Source organism: Mercenaria mercenaria, chromosome 12, assembly GCF_021730395.1.
Source record: "Mercenaria mercenaria strain notata chromosome 12, MADL_Memer_1, whole genome shotgun sequence".
NCBI classification, from domain to species: Eukaryota; Metazoa; Mollusca; class Bivalvia; order Venerida; family Veneridae; genus Mercenaria; species Mercenaria mercenaria.
The window spans coordinates 71,962,128-71,971,531 of record NC_069372.1 but is presented as its reverse complement, the minus strand read 5'-3'; the positions used below and the strand labels follow the sequence as shown (position 1 = coordinate 71,971,531).

The 9,404-nt window shown below is 33.1% G+C and overlaps 1 long non-coding RNA gene across 1 annotated transcript; it reads right to left on the bottom strand.

Moving 5' to 3' along the window:
- Positions 1–2,219: 2,219 nt before the first annotated feature.
- LOC128547140 (uncharacterized) lies at positions 2,220–3,890 on the bottom strand. Its single transcript, XR_008366342.1, has 3 exons — positions 3,806–3,890; positions 3,139–3,231; positions 2,220–2,835 (listed from the first exon to the last, which is right to left on the bottom strand). It is a non-coding gene; the product is annotated as an uncharacterized LOC128547140 (long non-coding RNA).
- Between the last annotated feature and the right edge of the window lie 5,514 nt (positions 3,891–9,404).

Genomic DNA, 9,404 nt, shown 5'->3' with positions numbered 1-9,404 from the left:
AGTGCCTAAGTTTCGCTATAGATATATAGTTATTGATTGCATTCTTGTAAATTTTCGAGTTATTTACAAAATCAATAACTTTCTTTTGACACTTTTTCCATTGTTCATTGCATTGAAATGTTTAACTTTCAGGTATTTATTTTCAAATTTTGTTCAAGAACAATGAAGTTATGATATGGCATGTGAGATGATTTATCATTTATTTAATTGTATTATTTTACACTTTATTTAAACCTCCATGCAGATGTATTGTGTAACTACTTTACCGATTCAAGGAAGTAACACTTAACGGAATTGGCTGTACCGAAAAGGCATGGGGCGGGGATAGGCGTTGTATCGAAAGTTTGAAATCTTTTTCGCGATACACGGTAGTAGTATGATGAAAACGCGATGGTGGGATATCTCCAAGATGAAAAAACGGTGGCACGAATGTGAAAACGTGATGGTACGAAGTGAAACGTCGATGAAATATTGAACTTTCATCATCGTATCATCGCGTTTTCATCATCGTATATTCGTATCATCGCATTTTCATCTTCGTGTTATCACATTTTCACCATCGTACCATCGCCTTCCTGTTAGGTATGTGTAGTTTCTTGCCCTTTCGTCAACAATGAATGAATGTATCTCAAGGTATTTTATTAGATGTTATTCTTGTAAAGACGTTGACCTAGTGTTTCCAGGTTGTTTGTGATACTTTCCTTTGAATGCGATGGCACGATGACGTAAGTGTGATGACGCTATGGTACGATGATGAAATGTACTTGTACGATATTTAAAACGCGAAAGTACGATGATGAAGACGCGATAATACATCGTCATTTTCACTAGATCAATCGTTCAGATGCTTCAGTATTTAACCACCCGGGCTAACGCCTTCTTGGTTCAATTCCTACGCATCTGAACTCAGAACCGTGGTAAATTAGACGATAAACCACTCGAAGGCCTTGATTATTTGTTAAATATATCAGTCAGAATTGTGTAAGCTGTATTTAATGTGTTCACAATACCCACTGTAGTGATAATAACTACCATGAAAAGAATCCATCTATGCAAAATATCAATACGCTTTATTTTCGACTAGTTTCCAGAAATTCTTATTCAACAGTTTTATTCAATGCAGAAAACTAGCGGTTCATTTTCAAAATAAACCTTAGTGGATTTCAATGAGAGAAACATTTTAATTCTAAATCAACAATTTGATGCACAACAGCAAAATCCTTCTTGTGCCGGCAAACGGAATGGATTGCCGCGGAGAGTTGTTCTTTGCCCTGGTGTTTTTGTGCGTTACTATATTTAGGCATTTCACAATTTAAGTGATATACACAAGGCCTATACTGATGTTTTATTCTTGTTGACATTGGAAATTATGTCGCAAAATTGTTTTTTATTTGTCATGGAAATTTGGGATAAGTGGCGATGAAATCAATTAATCGTTATTGCCAGCAGTCAGAATGGGAACAATGCCATTTGATAGCGTCTATTAAATTAAATGTTAAACTGTAATAAAGTGAATTGTGACATAACAGACGGTTGACATTCAATAGGAGAAAGGTTGTTTCTTATGATATTAACGCACCCTGGCCATGATATCTTACTGATTTTCAACGAGCAGTGGTAATAGGATCTTTTTGAACATTTAGAATACCTTTTTAATAAATTTAATTTTATGTGTAAATTGCATATTTCCCTAGCTGTTAGTATAACCTAATTTCATATTATGATATTTTTAGATTTATAATCGTTTTTCTAATCTAATAGCTCCTTAAAGCATAAACGTCAATTTGATGACACCATTTTCGTATCAATGTTTTTTTTCTTCTATTTGTCGTTAATCATAGTTGATTTATATAATATAAGAAGGAAAAAAAATCGGGACCGGGAAAACGCACTCGAGATATCAAAAATAACCGAAGTCGAGATATCGAGATTTGACTGTACCAGTATTATACATAAAAACAAAGCTCTGAAAACAAGGTTGAATATCCAAAAGGGAAAAGAATTACATGAATTTTTATTAGTAAATAAATGCAAAAAAGGTATAAAGTGATCCAGTTCCTTTTCAGAACTTTTATTTATGAAAACACATTTAATCAATACAATATGTATATGTCACATAATTGAATTAAAACGCATGTTAGAAGAAATTTAAATAGCTTTATTTTCTATTATACACATTTAAGCATCTATTTTATATATAATAAACTAAAACCGTAACGATTATCTAATATCAATGGCTGTATTCAAAAATTAAAATTTCAATGTTCATCAGAACGCATGTACATTTAAAATTCTTTTGTAAGAGAGTGTTTTCCTTTGTTTATTTTTTAAAGTTCGTTAAGTACATCGATAATACAACAAATAACACATAACATAGTATTCAGAAAGTTTGAATTAAATTATAAGCTCGACGTTATCGAACAACATTTCAGAAATTAGGATTTACAGAGACTGCAACAAAACTGTTTACAGAATATCGTTAATATGAAATGATGAAAGCACTGTATAAAGGGTTGTCTGTCGAATAGTTACAGGTTACATTTGTATTTTCATATACATTTGTATCTGCTTTAACTGATATTTATTGTGCCATGTGATATTAGAAGATAATCTTTTATGACTTCTCGCATAATGGCCTGATCTTTGCATCGCAAGGATAATCATTCCAAGCGTAATTCAGCTTAGGAAAAAAGCCTACGCAGTCCTCATTGCTGTTCTCGTAATTGTTTGGCTCGCCAGGCCCCCAATCCGAGAAGGCTACATGTTTGTTCGAACCATACCATCGCCAAACTCCTTCAGCTCTCTGGTCAGATAAACCAGTCCATCTATCAGATACTATGAATTACAGAAAGAGGCAAAGCTAAATGTATTAAGTGCCAATATCAATCACATGTCTGACTTATCCAGTATTTATTCTTATAGTGTGTATACAATGACAACAACCGTATCTTTACAATATCATCAGAAGAACCTTTCATACAGTATAAATATATCAAGAATTGAAAAACTTATGAAAAAATACGGAAGCTGCGGAAACAGCCACTTTAGTCGCATAAGACAAAGAGCGATTGGGAATGCGAAAATACTTTGTGGCAATTTAGTATTTGTAACATGTATAAACATATGGTTAAATTTTACCGTTAAGATTTCTAAGAAGATTTTTTTTAGAAACTTGTTCTCCCAAATGTCGTCAATACGGACAAGATTTGCTCCATGCAGTGTACAGTAGTGCTGAAAACGCATATTCAAATATTATCATGACTTTTATTGTAAAGTTTTCTATCCAAACAAAATAAATGCCTAATGACTCTACCATGAGTACCATCATACCTTACTTAACTGAGCCATAAATATGATTAATGATAATAATAGTATTGCGTTATTCTGAACAAATATTGACTATTTCATTAATGAATTTTATTTCTCATATAAAAATAAAGAATAGCGTACATTTACTTAACAAAGGAGTATCTGACTTCAGCTTTTAAAACTGAAACTGATTAATTTGATTAAACGCCTATTCTTATACAATGATATATTCAGTGGCGTTGTACATAATAATAATAAAAATAATTATTATAACAACATTATTAATGGCAATAATAATAATAACAGTATTATTGTAACAAACAGTCATAATCGCATCCCTCCCCTTGAGGTCATTTTACCCCTATTGCGAATGCCATTGCTTAAAGCATCACATGGTTCGCCCAGACAAGCTGCATAAAGAGGTTCAAACCCCCCCCCCCCGGTTAATGTTGCCATCATATACTATTTAAGAAAGAAATACTATACACTACCTTACCCATAGTCATCAATCATACTACGGATATGTCTTACATGCGCCTCCGTGAACGTCCGTGTTTTATGTCCAGTCATATAACAGTGAGAGTTGTATGCTGTCCATCCATTTGTGCAGCAAGCTAGACATAAATAAGTTCACAGTTGTATTTAAGATATTTATTCGTCTTATAAAATAAAAACATCCTGTCGCATAAGAGGTTTGATATATCTATATTTTCTCTCCGTGTATTGAACAGGAGGTATATAATCACATTCACAGATCTAGTTCCTTGAAAAAGATACCTTACGTAAAAACAGATTGAAACGAATATCATCTCAATTCATGTCATGTCATATCACATCACATCACATCACCTCACATCATATTTCATTATAAAGCACCCGTTGAGCATGTTATTCAGGTTCAATGGTGCACCATATACACTCAGTTCATGCATTTTCAAAATCATTTGCCATAGCTGGTTAGTCTTTTATTTCATACTGTGTATTGTGCGTTTTATTCGACCTGCGGGGCGGAGTTAATCTCTGACTTAAGCAAATAATGGTAAAATATGTAGGGAAATATAATCGCATATCTTAAGATCAAGTGGCCAAAAGTTTGGTCCCTGGGGCGAGGCGTATGTTCTCAATTAGGATTGTGTCTAAAACGTTCGTCCTCTACCCCTGATTCATGCGATTGTAGTTGGAAATTACTTGCGGAGAATAGGTTGATATGTGTTAATACTGGAACAGAATCCAGGAACACTGGACTGTCCGCCATTAAATAACTGACATGCTACTGATAAAACGTATTGAGCTAAGTGAGCGGGCAATTAAAAACGAGTAAGTAAACAGTCATACACATAGTAGTTGAAATATACTGAGATGTGTCACATGTTTAATATATATATATTTTATTTATTCCAGTCTCATCCATATACATTATAAACAAATACACATGTATACAGCCATTCTATAAGAATTATTTGAGACTATACAGCACATAAAACAACAGCATTATTTGTATGTACAAATATTAAAACATACAGCAGCATTTGTACAAACATTAAAACATAGCATTTCAGGAAATCTTTCTAGTGTACAAAATATGTTAAAATTAGTTCTTGAAAGGAGTATTTCTATTTATTTAATTTTACTTTATTTATTTATTCATGTTAACATGAGTTACGTCTACTCTTGAGATGTATCTAGTACACTTGACTAAAGATAAATAAAATTACTAATTACAATCACTTAAACTTCAAAAAGAATACAGAAAGCAACAAATTTAAGCATTAGAGGCTGGGAATGTTTCACTGCTAACTTTAAAATATGTACCATTCATTTAAAAAATATTTCTATATTTAAAAATAATACCTGTTTATACTGTTTCCATTTAAAAATATATTCCGTTTCAATTAAAAATCATTTCCATTTCTAAAAGTGATTAGAGCGGTCCATGAGACGGAAAGCTAGACTTTTCAGTGCTCGACTATAAACTGAAGCATTGCCAGCATAAGGGATGTAAACCTGTCAAAATTCTAATCAGAGCTCTGTGAATTATTTCTTATAGTGTGGACACTGTTAACCATTTCTAGTTTTAGTTTAACAGCTTTAATTATGACAAGGATAAAACTTTAACAAAAGGACCAGGTTAAAACAAAGGGACATAAATCTGTCAAACTTAGAATCAAGGGTATGAAGATTGTTTCCCCTGTATTGGACTATTATAATAAATAACTATTCTAAGTAACTTGATAGTAACAGAGATATTTGACTCTATCTAAAACTTTTAAGCATCGGCTGTGCCTAAGTCTACAATGGTCCGAGTGCAATAGCTCTACATTTTCTTCGAAAAGCCGAGCTAATAAGTATTTATAGAATAATATTTTTACTATACAGCGTGTTATTTCTCAGTTTTAAGATTTCACTACAGGTTTTAGCTAGGATTCTGACCATGTCTGGGTGAGAAAACATGAATACCAATCTATCATCATCACACATATCATTAAAACCCTCATCTATAGACTGAGCCTTCTTATAAAGGTTATCACGCAGTGATGCATATAAATGACATTCAAATAGTACATGCAATTCTGACTCGACACAATTTGTACAAAAAGGACATGTCCTTTCAGAAAGAGGTAAATTAACATATCTCCCAGTTTCAATTCTTAGGGGTGCAACCCCGCATCTGAATTTGGATAGTGCTGACCTATGACAAAATGGTAATTGTAATTTACAGTAAAGCTCAGTATCATAAGTATTCTTAAACAACCTGTAAGTTCTAAGCTTGTTGTGGCCAGTGCCATTAACACTCGTAGCTCTATTTAGATCAATTTGCCACTGGGCAATATGAATATTCATCAGTTTGGTACATATATCATTCAACATGTTGTTTTTTTGGAAAGGTAAAACAGTATACATATCTAAATTCATAGAACATAATTTGTCTTTTACAATAAATGGCCAGTTTTTACATTTAGTACTGCCTTTATGGACTGACCAGTTAAATATTTTCCTATTTACTCTATCATCAGAGTATTTTAAACATCTGTTCCAGTGGTTAAAAACTGATTTCTGATAAACTGATAAAAATGGGTTTACTCGTAATGAAATATGTGATTTATTAATTGTCTATTTACGGACAAGTTATATCGATTAAAACCTTAAGAAAAAACTTAAGTGTATTTTTTTCTGTATTTCGTTTGACTTCAGAAATAAGTTGGCCGAGACATTTATGCGCTGACTGCAATATTTAAAAAAACGGTCTGATGACGTAACACCGAGTTTAAATCTAATGACAAATTTAATTTGAAACAAATGAAGCGAAATATCTTATGCGATGACCCCCATATTTTTTCCATGAATCATTTTGTTTATAAATGTTGCACAAAATGTGGAAATATGAAAAAAGTTCACCGTTTAAAAACATGCTTTTTTCGCTATTTTATCTTACGGACGAGGCAAAATTTTCGGACGTCAGAAAAGATTTTTGTGGTCGGTTGCGCTGAATAATCGTTTCAATTTATAAAGATTCATTAAAAAATAAATTCAGTGATAAAAAAGAATGTCTGTAGAGTGCAATGAACGTTTTATCCTAATATCAATTATCAAGAATAAATAACTGTAAAGAATTGACTCTACCAATAAATACACAACAATGGCTTAAACAAGCAATAGGATTTTATCTCAGTATCTTTCAACTACTATGTGTATGACTGTTTACTTACTCGTTTTTAATTGCCCGCTCACTTAGCTCAATAAAAGCGCATATCTTAAGATCAAGTGGCCAAAAGTTTGGTCCCTGGGGCGAGGCGTATGTTCTCTTAGGACTGTGTCTAAAACGTTCGTCCTCTACCCCTGATTCATGCAATTGCAGTTGGAAATTACTTGCGGAGAATAGGTTGATATGTGTTAATACTGGAACAGAATCCAGGAACACAGGACTGTCCGCCATTAAATAACTGACATGCTACTGATAAAACGTAAATATACCTAACAAAATAAATAAAGAAATAAACGTTTTAAACTTATCTTTCAGATATTTGCACAATTTGGAGAAATGAAGCAATACCTTTTGTTGATTGTTGCTTTTACCAGTTTTGGCTTCCATAAAAGAATGAAGGAAATATTTATAATATATGCAAGGTACGTACATGTTCACTTAAATTGAGATATTATGATTACTTAAGTTGTCTCATACCCTTATTTCATATATAAATACATATAAACGGCGATACTGATCTCTGTCTTTACGACCGACACCACTAACATTCCGTTTCGTCTTTTTCATTTTGCAAATACAGACAAACCTGTAAACAAAGACCACTTTCCGGAAGAAGCTGAAGAGGCTTTGTTGACATTATAGTTCCATAGTCGTTATTCTCAGGTGTTGCTTCTTTTAAATTAAAGGAAAATTGCACTGTTTTATCTCTGTTGGTTTGTATTCACATGGTTGTCTTTGTTCGGATGGAATCTTTAACACAGGTTTGACTGTATGTGAAATTTGGAAGTGTGTTAGAGTGTATTTGATTTGACACCGACCTACAGAAAATGAAAACATAACGAACAAGGTGTCTATCATTTAATTTTAGCGACTCTGTTTTGTATAACGACCACAGTAAGACTTCATATGATATTCATAAATTATGTAATATCAAGAAAGGTCGTCATCCACGAGAATCAAGTAAATTCAAGTCAAATCAAGTCAATATTTGAGCCGCGCCATGACAAAACCAACATAGTACGTTTGCGACCAGCATGGGTCAAGACCAGACTGCGCGAACTGGTCAGGATCCATTTTGTTCGCTTTCAAAGCCTATTGCAATTACAGAAACCGTTAGCGAACATCGTGGATACTAATGCGCAGTCTGGTTTGGAGGCATGCTGGTCGCAAATACACTGTGTTGGTTTTCTCAAGGCGCGGCACATTTATTGTCGGTAGATTTGCATTTGTATTATGTTTCCTCACAATATAGGCGAATGAGGAACACAAATTAACGCCGGGAAAAGTTACTGCCGCCCGATTCGGTAATCTTTACAAAAAACGAGTGATTTCAAACGGCGCAGACTGGAGTTAAATGATGACAAAAAATACAGCGGATTTTATTAAGTATTCAAGTGACGGTTGTAATATTATGTTGTGCACATTGTCGACATGACTCACCCGGGATATTATTAGTCCCCTATTGGTTGAAAACAAGTTTCGGGGACTAAAGGAATGCGCTTTTCCGTCATTCCGTCCGTCCTTCCGACCGCAATTTCGTGTCCGATCCCAAGATATGATTTAAATATCAGTTGGCACAAATATTTATCTGGATGAGACAACATTTTATGCGCAAAACTTGGGCCCTAGGTTTAAGGTCAGGGTCATACTTAGAGGTCAAAGGTTGGTTTAAACAATATTTTATTAATCACAATTCATTTACAACATGTATATATATATCAAAAAAGCTTATTATAGGTCAAAGGTTAAATTTAAGAACGACTTTGTCCAGAGCATTTTTTCTTCCTGCATACAGGGATTTTGATGTAACTTGGCACAAATGTTCACCGCCATGAGGCACCCTTGTTTTAAGAATCATCTCCCTTTCTTGTTGCTATAAATAGATTATATTTTTTTTATTACTGACCGTTTGGAAAAATCAAGACCACTTTCTTTGGTACAACATGCATGTTACATCGAATTTTATATGCATTTTGACCTATCTCTACCTGGTAAAAGGTTTTGTGTGGACTTATTATAGATTTTTATATTACTTTCCATTTGTTGTCACTATAAATAACTTATATGATAACCTTTTTTATAAATAGCCCAAAAAATCCATATAAAAGCAACTAGTTTTTTATATATGCAAATTTTAAGTGTTTTGTTATAACATATTGTATATATATAGTACAATATTTTTAATACATCATTGACAGATATCAGTTCAGTATGTATACTACAGTAGAAAAAAAGGTGCCTTCCAGTAGAGGTTTTTTGTATTGCATTGCAATACTTCATTCACTTGTTTTGCGAAGTTTCATACAGCTTTTAATTAAGTTGTCCAAATTACTTCTTATGACCTTAGTATGGGATTTAAATGAAACATTTCATACTTCATATAAATGATCTG